This window comes from Falco peregrinus, chromosome 21 (assembly GCF_023634155.1).
Source record: "Falco peregrinus isolate bFalPer1 chromosome 21, bFalPer1.pri, whole genome shotgun sequence".
NCBI classification, from domain to species: domain Eukaryota; kingdom Metazoa; phylum Chordata; class Aves; order Falconiformes; family Falconidae; genus Falco; species Falco peregrinus.
Window position 1 is genome coordinate 105960 of NC_073742.1, and position 24639 is coordinate 130598.

A 24639-nucleotide genomic window follows, 5' to 3' on the forward strand; every position below is an offset into this window, starting at 1 on the left:
CATTAAATGTCTACGAACAGCTCGTGCCTTTTCTCCTGTGTGACACGAGGCAACCAAGGCACCTGAAAATGTATCAATGGAAGAGTGGATATATTTAAGGCTACCAAATTCAGAATCATGCGTGACATCTGTTTGCCATAACGGTAGGCTTTGTAATCCTCTAGGGTTAACTCCTGCAGCAACTGATGGGAAAGAATGTTTTTGACAATCGGGACAGACAGCAATAATACTTGATGCTTGTTGAGCAGCAAGGCCAAACTGTCGCTTAAGAGCTCCGGCGTTTCGATGGAAAAAAAGAGTGACTTCGCTTAGCTTGTGCAATACGGTCTGGCAGTACTTGAACTGGTCACGGCAATAGGTCAGCTCGTCGATTGCCTTCTGCAAGAAAACCAGGTAGCGAGGTATGAGACCTAATATGCATAACAAAATAAGGCGCAGATCGAGAGTCCAAAAGGAAAATAAGTTCCTGTAACAGGGTAAAGGGTTGTGAATGCGAAACACTCCGCATCACAGAAGCTTCAGCTCGTGGAACAATACCTGCAACATAAGCAGAATCAGTAACAAGGTGGAGCGGTACATTCCATTCTCGGAAAACACGAACAACTGCATTCAGTTCTCCTGTTTGAGGTGAACCGGAGACCGTCTCTATGTCCGAATCCCATTGCCTCCGTTGAAAACCTTAGGAAGACAGGAATTGAACCTGCACAGAAGAGATCAAAGCGCTCCATACTCCCCTTATATTACTTCCCAGTAGGGACATCTAAACAAAAGCTATCGGGCCCATACCCCGAAAATGATGGTTTAACCTCTTCCTCTACTAAATGAGCCCCGTCACAAAACTAACGTTCTCCTTAAGCCTTCTACTAGGAACAACCATCACAATTTCAAGCAACCACTGACTGCTAGCCTGGCCTGGCCTAGAAATCAACACCCTTGCCATTATCCCCTTCCTTTCAAAATCACACCACCCTCGAGCTATGGAAGCTGCGATCAAATACTTTCTCGTCCAAGCAACCGCCTCCGCATTAATCCTCTTCTCAAGCACAATCAACGCACAGTTCACCGGACAATGAGACATTCCGCGACTAAGCCACCCAACAGCCTCCCTACTACTAACTACAGCAGTCGCAATAAAACTAGGCCTAGTACCCTTTCACTTCTGATGTCCAGAGGTCATACGAGGCTCACCTATAACCACTGCCCTACTCGTCTCTACATGAATAAAAGTCCCCCCACTCACTCTTCTTTTCTTAACTGCCCCCTCACTGAACCCACTCCTACTGACAACCGTGGCCATTGCATCCGCAGCCATCGGAGGGCGAACAGGACTCAACCAAACACAAATCCGAAAAGTCCTAGCTTTCTCATCGATCGCCCACCTAGGCTGAATAACCATCATCCTCATATACAACCCCAAGCTAACATTAATAACCTTCTACCCATACTCCTTAAGAACCGCCTCCATTTTCTTAGCCCTCAACACAACCAACTCCTCAAAACTATCCACAATAATAACCTCCTGAACAAAAATACCATCACTAAACGCATCCTTGACGCTAGCACTACTATCCCTAGCCGGCCTGCCCCCACTCACTGGCTTTTTACCAAAATGACTCATTATCCAGGAACTAACTAAGCAAGAGATATCAACCGCAGCCATAATTATTTCAATACTCTCCCTACTAGGTTTATTTTTCTACCTACGCCTTGCATATTGCTCCACAATCACACTCCCACCAAACACTACAAGCTTCATAAAACAATGATACAATAACAAATCCACAGGCACACCAATTGCTACCTTAATTTCTCTGTCAGTCCTCCTTCTCCCCCCTTCTCCCGCAATCCTGACCGTTACCTAAGAAACTTAGGATCCCCTGCCTACCAAACCGAAGGCCTTCAAAGCCTTAACTAAGAGTTAAATCCTCTTAGTTTCTGCCCACACCACTAAGGCCCGCAGGACACTAAACCTGCACCATCTAAATGCAACGCAGATACTCTAATTCAGCTAGGGCCTCCACGATAAGCCTAGACAGACGGGCCTCGATCCCATAAACTTCTAATTAACAGCTAGACGCTCAAACCAACGAGCTTCTGTCTACCAGACTCCGGCACACTCTCAGCGTACATCAATGAGTTTGCAACTCAACATGAACTTCACCACAGAGTCGATAAGAAGGGGAATTCAACCTCTGTAAAAAGGACTACAGCCTAACGCCTAAACACTCAGCCATCTGACCCGTGATCTTCATCAACCGATGACTAGTTTCAACAAACCACAATGACATCGGCACCCTATAGCTACTCTTCGGAGCATGGGCAGGCATAACCGAGTACCGCCCTCAGCCTCCTTATTCGAGCAGAACTTGGCCAACCAGGAACTCTCCTAGGAGACGACCAAATCTACAATGTCATCATCACCGCCCATGCCTTCGTAAGAATCTTCTTCACAGTTATAGCCATTATAATCGAAGGGTTTGGAAACTGACTAGTCCCCCTTATAACTGGAGCCCCAGACATAGCATTCCCCCGCATAAACAACATCAGTTTCTGAACTACTTCCTCCGTCCTTCCTACTGCTCCTAGCGTCCTCCACAGTAGAAGCTGGAGTCGGAACAGGATGAACCATATACCCGCCCCTAGCAGGCAACCTAGCCCATGCTGGCGCCTCAGTAGACCTAGCCATCTTCTCCCTACACCTCGCAGGTGTGTCTTCCATCTTAGGGGCCATCAACTTTAACACAACAGCCATTAACATAACCCCCCCTGCCTTATCGCAATATCCAACTCCCCTATTCGTATGATCCGTACTCCTATTGCCCTCACTTCCAGTCCTGGCCGCCGGCATCACCATACTACTGACCGACCGAAACCTAAACACTACATTCTTTGACCCCGCTGGAGGGGGAGACCCCATTCTCTACCAGCACCTGTTCTGATTCTTTGGCCACCAGGAAGTTTACATCTTAATCCTTCCCGGCTTTGGAATCATCTCACATGTTGTAACGTATTACGCAGGCAAAAAAGAACCATTCGGCTACATAGGAATAGTCTGAGCTATACTATCGATTGGATTCCTGGGCTTTGTCATATGAGCCCACCACATATTCACTGTAGGAATAGACGTAGACAGCCGAGCATACTTCATCTCCGCCACTATAATCATCGCCATCCCATCCGGCATTCAGGTATTCAGCTGACTAGCCACACCACACGGAGGCACCATCAAATGAGATCCACCGATACTGTGAGCCTTGGGCTTCATCTTCCTCTTCACACTTGCCAATGAGGTGTCGGTGGAATTGGTGGTCAGCCTTGATTACTGCGTAATCCGTCCCGTGGATCTAAAAAGAATTTTATATATATATAATATTGTACGCACATACATACATATATATATTATATAGGGCCAGGTAGGACAGGCCACCGCTTCTGTCTCGTGCCCTAAGTAACTGCCTACTGCCAGTATTGGCACTGACTCACCAGCGGTCAGCTACAAGCACTTCTGCTCTTCAGCAGAGCACAACCATTCCTCTGCTTTGAGAAGAGAGCATTGTGCTCATGAAACATTGAAAAGACTGACTTCTATGCCTCTCCAGCTATAACCAAGAGAATCCTTCCTTCTCCGCACCAAAAAAATTAATGCTGACTTTTCAAGGATGCTATGGATGAGGTTCATAACCAAGGGGCGTCATCCACCTGGCCACACAATTTGTCTCCTGCAAGTTCGATTAAGCATGCCAAGACATCCTATGGATGTGACAAACACCTCATCACCTCTGCTCTGTTGCCCCTTCTTCCCCCAGTTTCTTACTGGAACTAGTAACTCCAGCTCACCAGTTCCTTGAGCATGGCTTCAATCGGTTCCTGAGCCACATGCACATCTTCTGTAGGTCCTTCCAAAGTGATGTTATCCTGTGGCGAGCAGCCTCACAGTTTGCCCTCTTGCCTGTGATAACAATTGTCTCCGAGTTGCTGTTCTTTGCTGGGAGATCAATTTTGGTGTTGCTTTCTTTACGGATCTGCCACAAAGGGAAAAAAAAAAAAAAATCATCTCAGAAGTGTCCCATGTCAGAAGAAAAACCCTCGCAGGCTATATTGGACACCACCAATGGGCAGGAGAGAGCATCCAGTGGGATTTTGCTGCAGGCAGTGATCATCACGAGCACTTGAGTTAGGAGCAATATCTCACCTTCTTGATGTTGGCACCTCCTTTCCCTACGATGTTCTTGTGGAACTGTTTGCAGATGGGGACAGAAATAGAAAAGCTGTTTTCAACCTAAGGGAGGCTGGAAGGGAGAACTGAAGATTACACTGTCGTGGCAAGGGAGGCCCGACTTCAGGAACTCTGATAAACGAGCTTTTGAAAAGAGGCTTAGACCCAAGGAAGTTCTCTATACGAGGGACTTGTAAGACTAAACAAAGGCAAGGACGTTCCCCTATAGCCTTCCCATAACAGGTACTACCCCCTGCCTCCATTCAGCCAAAACAGCGTCGACAGCTCCCTCCTCTTGAGGTGTTTTAGCTCTACCCAAGCCAGTAGAGCTCTGCTTTGCCCCAGGGTTATCCAGGCACGTAGGAGGGAAGTGCAGGCAGAAGACCTCCTTACCAGGTCTGCCACTGTCTTTTGCATGTACTCGGTGCACTTCTCCACCTCGTTTTTGGGACCTCGGAGTTGGACGATGTCACTCTTGTGTGCAGGGTCTGGGAAGTTGATGATAACCTGCAGGAGCGGTCATTTATAGTTAGCTCAAGCAAAAGCAAGAACCCTTGTGTCAGACACATGCAAAGGTTGGGGGGATCCTACACATGCCCTTTTCCCATTCAGAAAAGGGGAACCGTGTTAGCGGCCTCTGGCTAAAAGAACTATCTTCTCAGACACTTGCGCTACAGAGCCACTAAAGTTACGACTTCTGTGACGACAGGCCTACTACCCATGTAGGAAATAACCCCTCTGGATTCCTCCTCTCCTACCAAGCCTTACCTCTGGGAATTGCTCCCGGATTTCCCAGACCCGCTCAGCCTTCTGCCCAGTGATGGTCCGGTGGAATTTCTGCTCAACGATTAGGTCCGCAGCGTGTTCATTTTCCTGACGGGAACAGAGGGCACACTGAGTGTTCAGCCGGAGAGCCATCTACTTTGACTTAGCGGTTTGCTGCCCGACGGTTTACTTGCCAGCACTGTCCCTCTTTTCTCCAGACCAAATTCACTCTGCGTTGACAGAGAAGGGCTACCCGAGGGAAGAGGGAAAGACATTTGTGAAGAGGAACTTGCACTTGTCCTGAGATCCAAGTGCTCCGTGGGCAAGGGGCACACACTCGCACCAGAAGGTTACAAGGGAACACGAGAGCCCAAACCCTGCAGTCTCCCAAACATCACGTCCTACCCACTCACCCTACGGGAAGCGAGTTCCAGCAGCTCTTTCTTGGCCTGTGGGACCCCCTGTGGGTCTCCTTCAATTCTGATCGGGTTGCTCTTCTCGTTGTCCGGGGGAATGCGCACAGACACCTTGTACAGATCCTTCATCCTGTTCACTTCGAGGCAAGGACTGTGGTGACGCCGTCTGCTAGGCAAAGACCTGGAAGCAAGGCACCTTGATTATGACTGCTCAGAGGCTGTTGAAGAAGTAAAGCCGCCTCTGGGAAGGGCTCAGTGGGGTAGGGTTGAGCCAGGGGAAATTGCCTCTTCCCCCTGGAGTTCAGCGAGAGCAGACCTGTGCCACACGAGAGCCTGTCCAAGTAAATACCGTGGCATCTACAGAGCCCATTGTTCCCTTGTCAGAGCCAGGCGTGTTTCTTCCCCAAACAGTATCACATTTAGAGCAGAGGATAATCGTTCCTTTCTACCCCAAACTCTTGGCTGGGGACACGTTGCAGTGCTATCAAACTAGCAGACCGCAACAAGGCTTTAGCGTTGGCCATATTCTACTGCCGGTGCTGTAGCACCTTCCTCCAGAGGCCAGACCACACTGCTCCTCCTCCAGCTGACACCCTCTCCCACAAGCCACAGGGCTATTTAACCCCTTAGCGGGAACCAGCTACACCTGCACGTCGTCCATGTCAATCAACCCACTGCCTCTGAGGCAAGGCCACAGCTGCATGTTATCAATGCTAATCAACCCACCGCCTTCATTCCTCTACAGGGAGAAGCTCACCAAGCACATTTCCACCACCCACAACTGGCTGCTAAAATGTCATTCGCACAGAGCAACGTCTGGAGAAAAAAAAAAAAAAAAAATTCCTCCAGGACACATCAAAGTAATTCCACTACTGTTCAGGCTCCCAAGGTACTTTCACCCGTTAAAGCCATCGCAAGGCCTGACGGCCCATTTCTCTCCTTGTACCACCACCACTCCAGAAAAGCAGAGGAAATGTGATGGAGACAGCACACTGGGTGAGCTACAGAGCCCCTGATACCATCTGCTAAACACGAAGAGTGTGAGCATGGGAAGGACTAGAAAGGCACTCCACTTACCGTTTAGCTGCTTTCTTGCCAATGAGGTGTCGGTGGAATTGGTGGTCAGCCTTGATTATTGCGTAATCCGTCCCGTGGATCTAAAAAGAATTATATTTTTTATATCTATCTATATATGTATGTATGTACATTATTTTATATTAGAATATATAGGGCCAGGTAGGACAGGCCACCGCTTCTGTCTCGTGCCCTAAGTAACTGCCTACTGCCAGTATTGGCACTGACTCACCAGCGGTCAGCTACAAGCACTTCTGCTCTTCAGCAGAGCACAAGCATTCCTCTGCTTTGAGAAGAGAGCATTGTGCTCATGAAACATTGAAAAGACTGACTTTTATGCCTCTCCAGCTATAACCAAGAGAATCCTTCCTTCTCCGCACCAAAAAAATTAATGCTGACTTTTCAAGGATGCTATGGATGAGGTTCATAACCAAGGGGCGTCATCCACCTGGCCACACAATTTGTCTCCTGCAAGTTCGATTAAGCATGCCAAGACATCCTATGGATGTGACAAACACCTCATCACCTCTGCTCTGTTGCCCCTTCTTCCCCCAGTTTCTTACTGGAACTAGTAACTCCAGCTCACCAGTTCCTTGAGCATGGCTTCAATCGGTTCCTGAGCCACATGCACATCTTCTGTAGGTCCTTCCAAAGTGATGTTATCCTGTGGCGAGCAGCCTCACAGTTTGCCCTCTTGCCTGTGATAACAATTGTCTCCGAGGTGCTGTTCTTTGCTGGGAGATCAATTTTGGTGTTGCTTTCTTTACGGATCTGCCACAAAGGGAAAAAAAAAAAAAAAAATCATCTCAGAAGTGTCCCATGTCAGAAGAAAAACCCTCGCAGGCTATATTGGACACCACCAATGGGCAGGAGAGAGCATCCAGTGGGATTTTGCTGCAGGCAGTGATCATCACGAGCACTTGAGTTAGGAGCAATATCTCACCTTCTTGATGTTGGCACCTCCTTTCCCTACGATGTTCTTGTGGAACTGTTTGCAGATGGGGACAGAAATAGAAAAGCTGTTTTCAACCTAAGGGAGGCTGGAAGGGAGAACTGAAGATTACACTGTCGTGGCAAGGGAGGCCCGACTTCAGGAACTCTGATAAACGAGCTTTTGAAAAGAGGCTTAGACCCAAGGAAGTTCTCTATACGAGGGACTTGTAAGACTAAACAAAGGCAAGGACGTTCCCCTATAGCCTTCCCATAACAGGTACTACCCCCTGCCTCCATTCAGCCAAAACAGCGTCGACAGCTCCCTCCTCTTGAGGTGTTTTAGCTCTACCCAAGCCAGTAGAGCTCTGCTTTGCCCCAGGGTTATCCAGGCACGTAGGAGGGAAGTGCAGGCAGAAGACCTCCTTACCAGGTCTGCCACCGTCTTTTGCATGTACTCGGTGCACTTCTCCACCTCGTTTTTGGGACCTCGGAGTTGGACGATGTCACTCTTGTGTGCAGGGTCTGGGAAGTTGATGATAACCTGCAGGAGCGGTCATTTATAGTTAGCTCAAGCAAAAGCAAGAACCCTTGTGTCAGACACATGCAAAGGTTGGGGGGACCCTACACATGCCCTTTTCCCATTCAGAAAAGGGGAACCGTGTTAGCGGCCTCTGGCTAAAAGAACTATCTTCTCAGACACTTGCGCTACAGAGCCACTAAAGTTACGACTTCTGTGACGACAGGCCTACTACCCATGTAGGAAATAACCCCTCTGGATTCCTCCTCTCCTACAAAGCCTTACCTCTGGGAATTGCTCCCGGATTTCCCAGACCCGCTCAGCCTTCTGCCCAGTGATGGTCCGGTGGAATTTCTGCTCAACGATTAGGTCCGCAGCGTGTTCATTTTCCTGACGGGAACAGAGGGCACACTGAGTGTTCAGCCGGAGAGCCATCTACTTTGACTTAGCGGTTTGCTGCCCGACGGTTTACTTGCCAGCACTGTCCCTCTTTTCTCCAGACCAAATTCACTCTGCGTTGACAGAGAAGGGCTACCCGAGGGAACAGGGGAAGACATTTGTGAAGAGGAATTTGCACTTGTCATGAGATCCAAGTGCTCCGTGGGCAAGGGGCACACACTCGCACCAGAAGGTTACAAGGGAACACGAGAGCCCAAACCCTGCAGTCTCCCAAACATCACGTCCTACCCACTCACCCTACGGGAAGCGAGTTCCAGCAGCTCTTTCTTGGCCTGTGGGACCCCCTGTGGGTCTCCTTCAATTCTGATCGGGTTGCTCTTCTCGTTGTCCGGGGGAATGCGCACAGACACCTTGTACAGATCCTTCATCCTGTTCACTTCGAGGCAAGGACTGTGGTGACGCCGTCTGCTAGGCAAAGACCTGGAAGCAAGGCACCTTGATTATGACTGCTCAGAGGCTGTTGAAGAAGTAAAGCCGCCTCTGGGAAGGGCTCAGTGGGGTAGGGTTGAGCCAGGGGAAATTGCCTCTTCCCCCTGGAGTTCAGCGAGAGCAGACCTGTGCCACACGAGAGCCTGTCCAAGTAAATACCGTGGCATCTACAGAGCCCATTGTTCCCTTGTCAGAGCCAGGCGTGTTTCTTCCCCAAACAGTATCACATTTAGAGCAGAGGATAATCGTTCCTTTCTACCCCAAACTCTTGGCTGGGGACACGTTGCAGTGCTATCAAACTAGCAGACCGCAACAAGGCTTTAGCGTTGGCCATATTCTACTGCCGGTGCTGTAGCACCTTCCTCCAGAGGCCAGACCACACTGCTCCTCCTCCAGCTGACACCCTCTCCCACAAGCCACAGGGCTATTTAACCCCTTAGCGGGAACCAGCTACACCTGCACGTCGTCCATGTCAATCAACCCACTGCCTCTGAGGCAAGGCCACAGCTGCATGTTATCAATGCTAATCAACCCACCGCCTTCATTCCTCTACAGGGAGAAGCTCACCAAGCACATTTCCACCACCCACAACTGGCTGCTAAAATGTCATTCGCACAGAGCAACGTCTGGAGAAAAAAAAAAAAAAAAAATTCCTCCAGGACACATCAAAGTAATTCCACTACTGTTCAGGCTCCCAAGGTACTTTCACCCGTTAAAGCCATCGCAAGGCCTCACGGCCCATTTCTCTCCTTGTACCACCACCACTCCAGAAAAGCAGAGGAAATGTGATGGAGACAGCACACTGGGTGAGCTACAGAGCCCCTGATACCATCTGCTAAACACGAAGAGTGTGAGCATGGGAAGGACTAGAAAGGCACTCCACTTACCGTTTAGCTGCTTTCTTGCCAATGAGGTGTCGGTGGAATTGGTGGTCAGCCTTGATTATTGCGTAATCCGTCCCGTGGATCTAAAAAGAATTATATTTTTTATATCTATCTATATATGTATGTATGTACATTATTTTATATTAGAATATCTAGGGCCAGGTAGGACAGGCCACCGCTTCTGTCTCGTGCCCTAAGTAACTGCCTACTGCCAGTATTGGCACTGACTCACCAGCGGTCAGCTACAAGCACTTCTGCTCTTCAGCAGAGCACAAGCATTCCTCTGCTTTGAGAAGAGAGCATTGTGCTCATGAAACATTGAAAAGACTGACTTCTATGCCTCTCCAGCTATAACCAAGAGAATCCTTCCTTCTCCGCACCAAAAAAATTAATGCTGACTTTTCAAGGATGCTGTGGATGAGGTTCATAACCAAGGGGCGTCATCCACCTGGCCACACAATTTGTCTCCTGCAAGTTCGATTAAGCATGCCAAGACATCCTATGGATGTGACAAACACCTCATCACCTCTGCTCTGTTGCCCCTTCTTCCCCCAGTTTCTTACTGGAACTAGTAACTCCAGCTCACCAGTTCCTTGAGCATGGCTTCAATCGGTTCCTGAGCCACATGCACATCTTCTGTAGGTCCTTCCAAAGTGATGTTATCCTGTGGCGAGCAGCCTCACAGTTTGCCCTCTTGCCTGTGATAACAATTGTCTCCGAGTTGCTGTTCTTTGCTGGGAGATCAATTTTGGTGTTGCTTTCTTTACGGATCTGCCACAAAGGGAAAAAAAAAAAAAAAATCATCTCAGAAGTGTCCCATGTCAGAAGAAAAACCCTCGCAGGCTATATTGGACACCACCAATGGGCAGGAGAGAGCATCCAGTGGGATTTTGCTGCAGGCAGTGATCATCACGAGCACTTGAGTTAGGAGCAATATCTCACCTTCTTGATGTTGGCACCTCCTTTCCCTACGATGTTCTTGTGGAACTGTTTGCAGATGGGGACAGAAATAGAAAAGCTGTTTTCAACCTAAGGGAGAAAGGAAGGGAGAACTGAAGATTACACTGTCGTGGCAAGGGAGGCTCGACTTCAGGAACTCTGATAAACGAGCTTTTGAAAAGAGGCTTAGACCCAAGGAAGTTCTCTATACGAGGGACTTGTAAGACTAAACAAAGGCAAGGACGTTCCCCTATAGCCTTCCCATAACAGGTACTACCCCCTGCCTCCATTCAGCCAAAACAGCGTCGACAGCTCCCTCCTCTTGAGGTGTTTTAGCTCTACCCAAGCCAGTAGAGCTCTGCTTTGCCCCAGGGTTATCCAGGCACGTAGGAGGGAAGTGCAGGCAGAAGACCTCCTTACCAGGTCTGCCACCGTCTTTTGCATGTACTCGGTGCACTTCTCCACCTCGTTTTTGGGACCTCGGAGTTGGACGATGTCACTCTTGTGTGCAGGGTCTGGGAAGTTGATGATAACCTGCAGGAGCGGTCATTTATAGTTAGCTCAAGCAAAAGCAAGAACCCTTGTGTCAGACACATGCAAAGGTTGGGGGGGACCCTACACATGCCCTTTTCCCATTCAGAAAAGGGGAACCGTGTTAGCGGCCTCTGGCTAAAAGAACTATCTTCTCAGACACTTGCGCTACAGAGCCACTAAAGTTACGACTTCTGTGACGACAGGCCTACTACCCATGTAGGAAATAACCCCTCTGGATTCCTCCTCTCCTACAAAGCCTTACCTCTGGGAATTGCTCCCGGATTTCCCAGACCCGCTCAGCCTTCTGCCCAGTGATGGTCCGGTGGAATTTCTGCTCAACGATTAGGTCCGCAGCGTGTTCATTTTCCTGACGGGAACAGAGGGCACACTGAGTGTTCAGCCGGAGAGCCATCTACTTTGACTTAGCGGTTTGCTGCCCGACGGTTTACTTGCCAGCACTGTCCCTCTTTTCTCCAGACCAAATTCACTCTGCGTTGACAGAGAAGGGCTACCCGAGGGAACAGGGGAAGACATTTGTGAAGAGGAACTTGCACTTGTCCTGAGATCCAAGTGCTCCGTGGGCAAGGGGCACACACTCGCACCAGAAGGTTACAAGGGAACACGAGAGCCCAAACCCTGCAGTCTCCCAAACATCACGTCCTACCCACTCACCCTACGGGAAGCGAGTTCCAGCAGCTCTTTCTTGGCCTGTGGGACCCCCTGTGGGTCTCCTTCAATTCTGATCGGGTTGCTCTTCTCGTTGTCCGGGGGAATGCGCACAGACACCTTGTACAGATCCTTCATCCTGTTCACTTCGAGGCAAGGACTGTGGTGACGCCGTCTGCTAGGCAAAGACCTGGAAGCAAGGCACCTTGATTATGACTGCTCAGAGGCTGTTGAAGAAGTAAAGCCGCCTCTGGGAAGGGCTCAGTGGGGTAGGGTTGAGCCAGGGGAAATTGCCTCTTCCCCCTGGAGTTCAGCGAGAGCAGACCTGTGCCACACGAGAGCCTGTCCAAGTAAATACCGTGGCATCTACAGAGCCCATTGTTCCCTTGTCAGAGCCAGGCGTGTTTCTTCCCCAAACAGTATCACATTTAGAGCAGAGGATAATCGTTCCTTTCTACCCCAAACTCTTGGCTGGGGACACGTTGCAGTGCTATCAAACTAGCAGACCGCAACAAGGCTTTAGCGTTGGCCATATTCTACTGCCGGTGCTGTAGCACCTTCCTCCAGAGGCCAGACCACACTGCTCCTCCTCCAGCTGACACCCTCTCCCACAAGCCACAGGGCTATTTAACCCCTTAGCGGGAACCAGCTACACCTGCACGTCGTCCATGTCAATCAACCCACTGCCTCTGAGGCAAGGCCACAGCTGCATGTTATCAATGCTAATCAACCCACCGCCTTCATTCCTCTACAGGGAGAAGCTCACCAAGCACATTTCCACCACCCACAACTGGCTGCTAAAATGTCATTCGCACAGAGCAACGTCTGGAGAAAAAAAAAAAAAAAAAAATTCCTCCAGGACACATCAAAGTAATTCCACTACTGTTCAGGCTCCCAAGGTACTTTCACCCGTTAAAGCCATCGCAAGGCCTGACGGCCCATTTCTCTCCTTGTACCACCACCACTCCAGAAAAGCAGAGGAAATGTGATGGAGACAGCACACTGGGTGAGCTACAGAGCCCCTGATACCATCTCCTAAACACGAAGAGTGTGAGCATGGGAAGGACTAGAAAGGCACTCCACTTACCGTTTAGCTGCTTTCTTGCCAATGAGGTGTCGGTGGAATTGGTGGTCAGCCTTGATTATTGCGTAATCCGTCCCGTGGATCTAAAAAGAATTATATTTTTTATATCTATCTATATATGTATGTATGTACATTATTTTATATTATAATATCTAGGGCCAGGTAGGACAGGCCACCGCTTCTGTCTCGTGCCCTAAGTAACTGCCTACTGCCAGTATTGGCACTGACTCACCAGCGGTCAGCTACAAGCACTTCTGCTCTTCAGCAGAGCACAAGCATTCCTCTGCTTTGAGAAGAGAGCATTGTGCTCATGAAACATTGAAAAGACTGACTTCTATGCCTCTCCAGCTATAACCAAGAGAATCCTTCCTTCTCCGCACCAAAAAAATTAATGCTGACTTTTCAAGGATGCTATGGATGAGGTTCATAACCAAGGGGCGTCATCCACCTGGCCACACAATTTGTCTCCTGCAAGTTCGATTAAGCATGCCAAGACATCCTATGGATGTGACAAACACCTCATCACCTCTGCTCTGTTGCCCCTTCTTCCCCCAGTTTCTTACTGGAACTAGTAACTCCAGCTCACCAGTTCCTTGAGCATGGCTTCAATCGGTTCCTGAGCCACATGCACATCTTCTGTAGGTCCTTCCAAAGTGATGTTATCCTGTGGCGAGCAGCCTCACAGTTTGCCCTCTTGCCTGTGATAACAATTGTCTCCGAGTTGCTGTTCTTTGCTGGGAGATCAATTTTGGTGTTGCTTTCTTTACGGATCTGCCACAAAGGGAAAAAAAAAAAAAAATCATCTCAGAAGTGTCCCATGTCAGAAGAAAAACCCTCGCAGGCTATATTGGACACCACCAATGGGCAGGAGAGAGCATCCAGTGGGATTTTGCTGCAGGCAGTGATCATCACGAGCACTTGAGTTAGGAGCAATATCTCACCTTCTTGATGTTGGCACCTCCTTTCCCTACGATGTTCTTGTGGAACTGTTTGCAGATGGGGACAGAAATAGAAAAGCTGTTTTCAACCTAAGGGAGAAAGGAAGGGAGAACTGAAGATTACACTGTCGTGGCAAGGGAGGCCCGACTTCAGGAACTCTGATAAACGAGCTTTTGAAAAGAGGCTTAGACCCAAGGAAGTTCTCTATACGAGGGACTTGTAAGACTAAACAAAGGCAAGGACGTTCCCCTATAGCCTTCCCATAACAGGTACTACCCCCTGCCTCCATTCAGCCAAAACAGCGTTGACAGCTCCCTCCTCTTGAGGTGTTTTAGCTCTACCCAAGCCAGTAGAGCTCTGCTTTGCCCCAGGGTTATCCAGGCACGTAGGAGGGAAGTGCAGGCAGAAGACCTCCTTACCAGGTCTGCCACCGTCTTTTGCATGTACTCGGTGCACTTCTCCACCTCGTTTTTGGGACCTCGGAGTTGGACGATGTCACTCTTGTGTGCAGGGTCTGGGAAGTTGATGATAACCTGCAGGAGCGGTCATTTATAGTTAGCTCAAGCAAAAGCAAGAACCCTTGTGTCAGACACATGCAAAGGTTGGGGGGACCCTACACATGCCCTTTCCCCATTCAGAAAAGGGGAACCGTGTTAGCGGCCTCTGGCTAAAAGAACTATCTTCTCAGACACTTGCGCTACAGAGCCACTAAAGTTACGACTTCTGTGACGACAGGCCTACTACCCATGTAGGAAATAACCCCTCTGGATTCCTCCTCTCCTACAAAGCCTTACCTCTGGGAATTGCTCCCGGATTTCCCAGACCCGCTCAGCCTTCTGCCCAGTGATGGTCCGGTGGAATTTCTGCTCAACGATTAGGTCCGCAGCGTGTTGATTTTCCTGACGGGAACAGAGGGCACACTGAGTGTTCAGCCGGAGAGCCATCTACTTTGACTTAGCGGTTTGCTGCCCGACGGTTTACTTGCCAGCACTGTCCCTCTTTTCTCCAGACCAAATTCACTCTGCGTTGACAGAGAAGGGCTACCCGAGGGAACAGGGGAAGACATTTGTGAAGAGGAACTTGCACTTGTCATGAGATCCAAGTGCTCCGTGGGCAAGGGGCACACACTCGCACCAGAAGGTTACAAGGGAACACGAGAGCCCAAACCCTGCAGTCTCCCAAACATCACGTCCTACCCACTCACCCTACGGGAAGCGAGTTCCAGCAGCTCTTTCTTGGCCTGTGGGACCCCCTGTGGGTCTCCTTCAATTCTGATCGGGTTGCTCTTCTCGTTGTCCGGGGGAATGCGCACAGACACCTTGTACAGATCCTTCATCCTGTTCACTTTGAGGCAAGGACTGTGGTGACGCCGTCTGCTAGGCAAAGACCTGGAAGCAAGGCACCTTGATTATCACTGCTCAGAGGCTGTTGAAGAAGTAAAGCCGCCTCTGGGAAGGGCTCAGTGGGGTAGGGTTGAGCCAGGGGAAATTGCCTCTTCCCCCTGGAGTTCAGCGAGAGCAGACCTGTGCCACACGAGAGCCTGTCCAAGTAAATACCGTGGCATCTACAGAGCCCATTGTTCCCTTGTCAGAGCCAGGCGTGTTTCTTCCCCAAACAGTATCACATTTAGAGCAGAGGATAATCGTTCCTTTCTACCCCAAACTCTTGGCTGGGGACACGTTGCAGTGCTATCAAACTAGCAGACCGCAACAAGGCTTTAGCGTTGGCCATATTCTACTGCCGGTGCTGTAGCACCTTCCTCCAGAGGCCAGACCACACTGCTCCTCCTCCAGCTGACACCCTCTCCCACAAGCCACAGGGCTATTTAACCCCTTAGCGGGAACCAGCTACACCTGCACGTCGTCCATGTCAATCAACCCACTGCCTCTGAGGCAAGGCCACAGCTGCGTGTTATCAATGCTAATCAACCCACCGCCTTCATTCCTCTACAGGGAGAAGCTCACCAAGCACATTTCCACCACCCACAACTGGCTGCTAAAATGTCATTCGCACAGAGCAACGTCTGGAGAAAAAAAAAAAAAAAAAAAAATTCCTCCAGGACACATCAAAGTAATTCCACTACTGTTCAGGCTCCCAAGGTACTTTCACCCGTTAAAGCCATCGCAAGGCCTGACGGCCCATTTCTCTCCTTGTACCACCACCACTCCAGAAAAGCAGAGGAAATGTGATGGAGACAGCACACTGGGTGAGCTACAGAGCCCCTGATACCATCTGCTAAACACGAAGAGTGTGAGCATGGGAAGGACTAGAAAGGCACTCCACTTACCGTTTAGCTGCTTTCTTGCCAATGAGGTGTCGGTGGAATTGGTGGTCAGCCTTGATTATTGCGTAATCCGTCCCGTGGATCTAAAAAGAATTATATTTTTTATATCTATCTATATATGTATGTATGTACATTATTTTATATTAGAATATCTAGGGCCAGGTAGGACAGGCCACCGCTTCTGTCTCGTGCCCTAAGTAACTGCCTACTGCCAGTATTGGCACTGACTCACCAGCGGTCAGCTACAAGCACTTCTGCTCTTCAGCAGAGCACAAGCATTCCTCTGCTTTGAGAAGAGAGCATTGTGCTCATGAAACATTGAAAAGACTGACTTCTATGCCTCTCCAGCTATAACCAAGAGAATCCTTCCTTCTCCGCACCAAAAAAATTAATGCTGACTTTTCAAGGATGCTATGGATGAGGTTCATAACCAAGGGGCGTCATCCACCTGGCCACACAATTTGTCTCCTGCAAGTTCGATTAAGCATGCCAAGACATCCTATGGATGTGACAAACACCTCATCACCTCTGCTCTGTTGCCCCTTCTTCCCCCAGTTTCTTACTGGAACTAGTAACTCCAGCTCACCAGTTCCTTGAGCATGGCTTCAATCGGTTCCTGAGCCACATGCACATCTTCTGTAGGTCCTTCCAAAGTGATGTTATCCTGTGGCGAGCAGCCTCACAGTTTGCCCTCTTGCCTGTGATAACAATTGTCTCCGAGTTGCTGTTCTTTGCTGGGAGATCAATTTTGGTGTTGCTTTCTTTACGGATCTGCCACAAAGGGAAAAAAAAAAAAAAAATCATCTCAGAAGTGTCCCATGTCAGAAGAAAAACCCTCGCAGGCTATATTGGACACCACCAATGGGCAGGAGAGAGCATCCAGTGGGATTTTGCTGCAGGCAGTGATCATCACGAGCACTTGAGTTAGGAGCAATATCTCACCTTCTTGATGTTGGCACCTCCTTTCCCTACGATGTTCTTGTGGAACTGTTTGCAGATGGGGACAGAAATAGAAAAGCTGTTTTCAACCTAAGGGAGAAAGGAAGGGAGAACTGAAGATTACACTGTCGTGGCAAGGGAGGCCCGACTTCAGGAACTCTGATAAACGAGCTTTTGAAAAGAGGCTTAGACCCAAGGAAGTTCTCTATACGAGGGACTTGTAAGACTAAACAAAGGCAAGGACGTTCCCCTATAGCCTTCCCATAACAGGTACTACCCCCTGCCTCCATTCAGCCAAAACAGCGTCGACAGCTCCCTCCTCTTGAGGTGTTTTAGCTCTACCCAAGCCAGTAGAGCTCTGCTTTGCCCCAGGGTTATCCAGGCACGTAGGAGGGAAGTGCAGGCAGAAGACCTCCTTACCAGGTCTGCCACCGTCTTTTGCATGTACTCGGTGCACTTCTCCACCTCGTTTTTGGGACCTCGGAGTTGGACGATGTCACTCTTGTGTGCAGGGTCTGGGAAGTTGATGATAACCTGCAGGAGCGGTCATTTATAGTTAGCTCAAGCAAAAGCAAGAACCCTTGTGTCAGACACATGCAAAGGTTGGGGGGACCCTACACATGCCCTTTTCCCATTCAGAAAAGGGGAACCGTGTTAGCGGCCTCTGGCTAAAAGAACTATCTTCTCAGACACTTGCGCTACAGAGCCACTAAAGTTACGACTTCTGTGACGACAGGCCTACTACCCATGTAGGAAATAACCCCTCTGGATTCCTCCTCTCCTACAAAGCCTTACCTCTGGGAATTGCTCCCGGATTTCCCAGACCCGCTCAGCCTTCTGCCCAGTGATGGTCCGGTGGAATTTCTGCTCAACGATTAGGTCCGCAGCGTGTTCATTTTCCTGACGGGAACAGAGGGCACACTGAGTGTTCAGCCGGAGAGCCATCTACTTTGACTTAGCGGTTTGCTGCCCGACGGTTTACTTGCCAGCACTGTCCCTCTTTTCTCCAGACCAAATTCACTCTGCGTTGACAGAGAAGGGCTACCCGAGGGAACAGGGGAAGACATTTGTGAAGAGGAACTTGCACTTGTCCTGAGATCCAAGTGCTCCGTGGGCAAGGGGCACACACTCGCACCAGAAGGTTACAAGGGAACACGAGAGCCCAAACCCTGCAGTCTCCCAAACATCACGTCCTACCCACTCACCCTACGGGAAGCGAGTTCCAGCAGCTCTTTCTTGGCCTGTGGGACCCCCTGTGGGTCTCCTTCAATTCTGATCGGGTTGCTCTTCTCGTTGTCCGGGGGAATGCGCACAGACACCTTGTACAGATCCTTCATCCTGTTCACTTCGAGGCAAGGACTGTGGTGACGCCGTCTGCTAGGCAAAGACCTGGAAGCAAGGCACCTTGATTATGACTGCTCAGAGGCTGTTGAAGAAGTAAAGCCGCCTCTGGGAAGGGCTCAGTGGGGTAGGGTTGAGCCAGGGGAAATTGCCTCTTCCCCCTGGAGTTCAGCGAGAGCAGACCTGTGCCACACGAGAGCCTGTCCAAGTAAATACCGTGGCATCTACAGAGCCCATTGTTCCCTTGTCAGAGCCAGGCGTGTTTCTTCCCCAAACAGTATCACATTTAGAGCAGAGGATAATCGTTCCTTTCTACCCCAAACTCTTGGCTGGGGACACGTTGCAGTGCTATCAAACTAGCAGACCGCAACAAGGCTTTAGCGTTGGCCATATTCTACTGCCGGTGCTGTAGCACCTTCCTCCAGAGGCCAGACCACACTGCTCCTCCTCCAGCTGACACCCTCTCCCACAAGCCACAGGGCTATTTAACCCCTTAGCGGGAACCAGCTACACCTGCACGTCGTCCATGTCAATCAACCCACTGCCTCTGAGGCAAGGCCACAGCTGCATGTTATCAATGCTAATCAACCCACCGCCTTCATTCCTCTACAGGGAGAAGCTCACCAAGCACATTTCCACCACCCACAACTGGCTGCTAAAATGTCATTCGCACAGAGCAACGTCTGGAGAAAAAAAAAAAAAAAAAAATTCCTCCAGGACACATCAAAGTAATTCCACTACTGTTCAGGCTCCCAAGGTACTTTCACCCGTTAAAGCCATCGCAAGGCCTGACGGCCCATTTCTCTCCTTGTACCACCACCACTCCAGAAAAGCAGAGGAAATGTGATGGAGACAGCACACTGGGTGAGCTACAGAGCCCCTGATACCATCTCCTAAACACGAAGAGTGTGAGCATGGGAAGGACTAGAAAGGCACTCCACTTACCGTTTAGCTGCTTTCTTGCCAATGAGGTGTCGGTGGAATTGGTGGTCAGCCTTGATTATTGCGTAATCCGTCCCGTGGATCTAAAAAGAATTATATTTTTTATATCTATCTATATATGTATGTATGTACATTATTTTATATTATAATATCTAGGGCCAGGTAGGACAGGCCACCGCTTCTGTCTCGTGCCCTAAGTAACTGCCTACTGCCAGTATTGGCACTGACTCACCAGCGGTCAGCTACAAGCACTTCTGCTCTTCAGCAGAGCACAAGCATTCCTCTGCTTTGAGAAGAGAGCATTGTGCTCATGAAACATTGAAAAGACTGACTTCTATGCCTCTCCAGCTATAACCAAGAGAATCCTTCCTTCTCCGCACCAAAAAAATTAATGCTGACTTTTCAAGGATGCTATGGATGAGGTTCATAACCAAGGGGCGTCATCCACCTGGCCACACAATTTGTCTCCTGCAAGTTCGATTAAGCATGCCAAGACATCCTATGGATGTGACAAACACCTCATCACCTCTGCTCTGTTGCCCCTTCTTCCCCCAGTTTCTTACTGGAACTAGTAACTCCAGCTCACCAGTTCCTTGAGCATGGCTTCAATCGGTTCCTGAGCCACATGCACATCTTCTGTAGGTCCTTCCAAAGTGATGTTATCCTGTGGCGAGCAGCCTCACAGTTTGCCCTCTTGCCTGTGATAACAATTGTCTCCGAGTTGCTGTTCTTTGCTGGGAGATCAATTTTGGTGTTGCTTTCTTTACGGATCTGCCACAAAGGGAAAAAAAAAAAAAAATCATCTCAGAAGTGTCCCATGTCAGAAGAAAAACCCTCGCAGGCTATATTGGACACCACCAATGGGCAGGAGAGAGCATCCAGTGGGATTTTGCTGCAGGCAGTGATCATCACGAGCACTTGAGTTAGGAGCAATATCTCACCTTCTTGATGTTGGCACCTCCTTTCCCTACGATGTTCTTGTGGAACTGTTTGCAGATGGGGACAGAAATAGAAAAGCTGTTTTCAACCTAAGGGAGAAAGGAAGGGAGAACTGAAGATTACACTGTCGTGGCAAGGGAGGCCCGACTTCAGGAACTCTGATAAACGAGCTTTTGAAAAGAGGCTTAGACCCAAGGAAGTTCTCTATACGAGGGACTTGTAAGACTAAACAAAGGCAAGGACGTTCCCCTATAGCCTTCCCATAACAGGTACTACCCCCTGCCTCCATTCAGCCAAAACAGCGTTGACAGCTCCCTCCTCTTGAGGTGTTTTAGCTCTACCCAAGCCAGTAGAGCTCTGCTTTGCCCCAGGGTTATCCAGGCACGTAGGAGGGAAGTGCAGGCAGAAGACCTCCTTACCAGGTCTGCCACCGTCTTTTGCATGTACTCGGTGCACTTCTCCACCTCGTTTTTGGGACCTCGGAGTTGGACGATGTCACTCTTGTGTGCAGGGTCTGGGAAGTTGATGATAACCTGCAGGAGCGGTCATTTATAGTTAGCTCAAGCAAAAGCAAGAACCCTTGTGTCAGACACATGCAAAGGTTGGGGGGACCCTACACATGCCCTTTCCCCATTCAGAAAAGGGGAACCGTGTTAGCGGCCTCTGGCTAAAAGAACTATCTTCTCAGACACTTGCGCTACAGAGCCACTAAAGTTACGACTTCTGTGACGACAGGCCTACTACCCATGTAGGAAATAACCCCTCTGGATTCCTCCTCTCCTACAAAGCCTTACCTCTGGGAATTGCTCCCGGATTTCCCAGACCCGCTCAGCCTTCTGCCCAGTGATGGTCCGGTGGAATTTCTGCTCAACGATTAGGTCCGCAGCGTGTTGATTTTCCTGACGGGAACAGAGGGCACACTGAGTGTTCAGCCGGAGAGCCATCTACTTTGACTTAGCGGTTTGCTGCCCGACGGTTTACTTGCCAGCACTGTCCCTCTTTTCTCCAGACCAAATTCACTCTGCGTTGACAGAGAAGGGCTACCCGAGGGAACAGGGGAAGACATTTGTGAAGAGGAACTTGCACTTGTCATGAGATCCAAGTGCTCCGTGGGCAAGGGGCACACACTCGCACCAGAAGGTTACAAGGGAACACGAGAGCCCAAACCCTGCAGTCTCCCAAACATCACGTCCTACCCACTCACCCTACGGGAAGCGAGTTCCAGCAGCTCTTTCTTGGCCTGTGGGACCCCCTGTGGGTCTCCTTCAATTCTGATCGGGTTGCTCTTCTCGTTGTCCGGGGGAATGCGCACAGACACCTTGTACAGATCCTTCATCCTGTTCACTTTGAGGCAAGGACTGTGGTGACGCCGTCTGCTAGGCAAAGACCTGGAAGCAAGGCACCTTGATTATCACTGCTCAGAGGCTGTTGAAGAAGTAAAGCCGCCTCTGGGAAGGGCTCAGTGGGGTAGGGTTGAGCCAGGGGAAATTGCCTCTTCCCCCTGGAGTTCAGCGAGAGCAGACCTGTGCCACACGAGAGCCTGTCCAAGTAAATACCGTGGCATCTACAGAGCCCATTGTTCCCTTGTCAGAGCCAGGCGTGTTTCTTCCCCAAACAGTATCACATTTAGAGCAGAGGATAATCGTTCCTTTCTACCCCAAACTCTTGGCTGGGGACACGTTGCAGTGCTATCAAACTAGCAGACCGCAACAAGGCTTTAGCGTTGGCCATATTCTACTGCCGGTGCTGTAGCACCTTCCTCCAGAGGCCAGACCACACTGCTCCTCCTCCAGCTGACACCCTCTCCCACAAGCCACAGGGCTATTTAACCCCTTAGCGGGAACCAGCTACACCTGCACGTCGTCCATGTCAATCAACCCACTGCCTCTGAGGCAAGGCCACAGCTGCGTGTTATCAATGCTAATCAACCCACCGCCTTCATTCCTCTACAGGGAGAAGCTCACCAAGCACATTTCCACCACCCACAACTGGCTGCTAAAATGTCATTCGCACAGAGCAACGTCTGGAGAAAAAAAAAAAAAAAAAAAAATTCCTCCAGGACACATCAAAGTAATTCCACTACTGTTCAGGCTCCCAAGGTACTTTCACCCGTTAAAGCCATCGCAAGGCCTGACGGCCCATTTCTCTCCTTGTACCACCACCACTCCAGAAAAGCAGAGGAAATGTGATGGAGACAGCACACTGGGTGAGCTACAGAGCCCCTGATACCATCTCCTAAACACGAAGAGTGTGAGCATGGGAAGGACTAGAAAGGCACTCCACTTACCGTTTAGCTGCTTTCTTGCCAATGAGGTGTCGGTGGAATTGGTGGTCAGCCTTGATTATTGCGTAATCCGTCCCGTGGATCTAAAAAGAATTATATTTTTTATATCTATCTATATATGTATGTATGTACATTATTTTATATTATAATATCTAGGGCCAGGTAGGACAGGCCACCGCTTCTGTCTCGTGCCCTAAGTAACTGCCTACTGCCAGTATTGGCACTGACTCACCAGCGGTCAGCTACAAGCACTTCTGCTCTTCAGCAGAGCACAAGCATTCCTCTGCTTTGAGAAGAGAGCATTGTGCTCATGAAACATTGAAAAGACTGACTTCTATGCCTCTCCAGCTATAACCAAGAGAATCCTTCCTTCTCCGCACCAAAAAAATTAATGCTGACTTTTCAAGGATGCTATGGATGAGGTTCATAACCAAGGGGCGTCATCCACCTGGCCACACAATTTGTCTCCTGCAAGTTCGATTAAGCATGCCAAGACATCCTATGGATGTGACAAACACCTCATCACCTCTGCTCTGTTGCCCCTTCTTCCCCCAGTTTCTTACTGGAACTAGTAACTCCAGCTCACCAGTTCCTTGAGCATGGCTTCAATCGGTTCCTGAGCCACATGCACATCTTCTGTAGGTCCTTCCAAAGTGATGTTATCCTGTGGCGAGCAGCCTCACAGTTTGCCCTCTTGCCTGTGATAACAATTGTCTCCGAGTTGCTGTTCTTTGCTGGGAGATCAATTTTGGTGTTGCTTTCTTTACGGATCTGCCACAAAGGGAAAAAAAAAAAAAAATCATCTCAGAAGTGTCCCATGTCAGAAGAAAAACCCTCGCAGGCTATATTGGACACCACCAATGGGCAGGAGAGAGCATCCAGTGGGATTTTGCTGCAGGCAGTGATCATCACGAGCACTTGAGTTAGGAGCAATATCTCACCTTCTTGATGTTGGCACCTCCTTTCCCTACGATGTTCTTGTGGAACTGTTTGCAGATGGGGACAGAAATAGAAAAGCTGTTTTCAACCTAAGGGAGGCAGGAAGGGAGAACTGAAGATTACACTGTCGTGGCAAGGGAGGCCCGACTTCAGGAACTCTGATAAACGAGCTTTTGAAAAGAGGCTTAGACCCAAGGAAGTTCTCTATACGAGGGACTTGTAAGACTAAACAAAGGCAAGGACGTTCCCCTATAGCCTTCCCATAACAGGTACTACCCCCTGCCTCCATTCAGCCAAAACAGCGTCGACAGCTCCCTCCTCTTGAGGTGTTTTAGCTCTACCCAAGCCAGTAGAGCTCTGCTTTGCCCCAGGGTTATCCAGGCACGTAGGAGGGAAGTGCAGGCAGAAGACCTCCTTACCAGGTCTGCCACCGTCTTTTGCATGTACTCGGTGCACTTCTCCACCTCGTTTTTGGGACCTCGGAGTTGGACGATGTCACTCTTGTGTGCAGGGTCTGGGAAGTTGATGATAACCTGCAGGAGCGGTCATTTATAGTTAGCTCAAGCAAAAGCAAGAACCCTTGTGTCAGACACATGCAAAGGTTGGGGGGATCCTACACATGCCCTTTTCCCATTCAGAAAAGGGGAACCGTGTTAGCGGCCTCTGGCTAAAAGAACTATCTTCTCAGACACTTGCGCTACAGAGCCACTAAAGTTACGACTTCTGTGATGACAGGCCTACTACCCATGTAGGAAATAACCCCTCTGGATTCCTCCTCTCCTACAAAGCCTTACCTCTGGGAATTGCTCCCGGATTTCCCAGACCCGCTCAGCCTTCTGCCCAGTGATGGTCCGGTGGAATTTCTGCTCAACGATTAGGTCCGCAGCGTGTTCATTTTCCTGACGGGAACAGAGGGCACACTGAGTGTTCAGCCGGAGAGCCATCTACTTTGACTTAGCGGTTTGCTGCCCGACGGTTTACTTGCCAGCACTGTCCCTCTTTTCTCCAGACCAAATTCACTCTGCGTTGACAGAGAAGGGCTACCCGAGGGAACAGGGGAAGACATTTGTGAAGAGGAACTTGCACTTGTCCTGAGATCCAAGTGCTCCGTGGGCA

At 49.6% G+C, this 24639-nt stretch overlaps 1 pseudogene; it reads left to right on the plus strand.

Annotated features, from left to right (window-relative positions):
• The first annotated feature begins 821 nt into the window (after nucleotides 1-821).
• On the plus strand, nucleotides 822-1862 carry LOC129782934 (NADH-ubiquinone oxidoreductase chain 2-like; annotated as a pseudogene).
• The last annotated feature ends 22777 nt before the right edge of the window (nucleotides 1863-24639 follow it).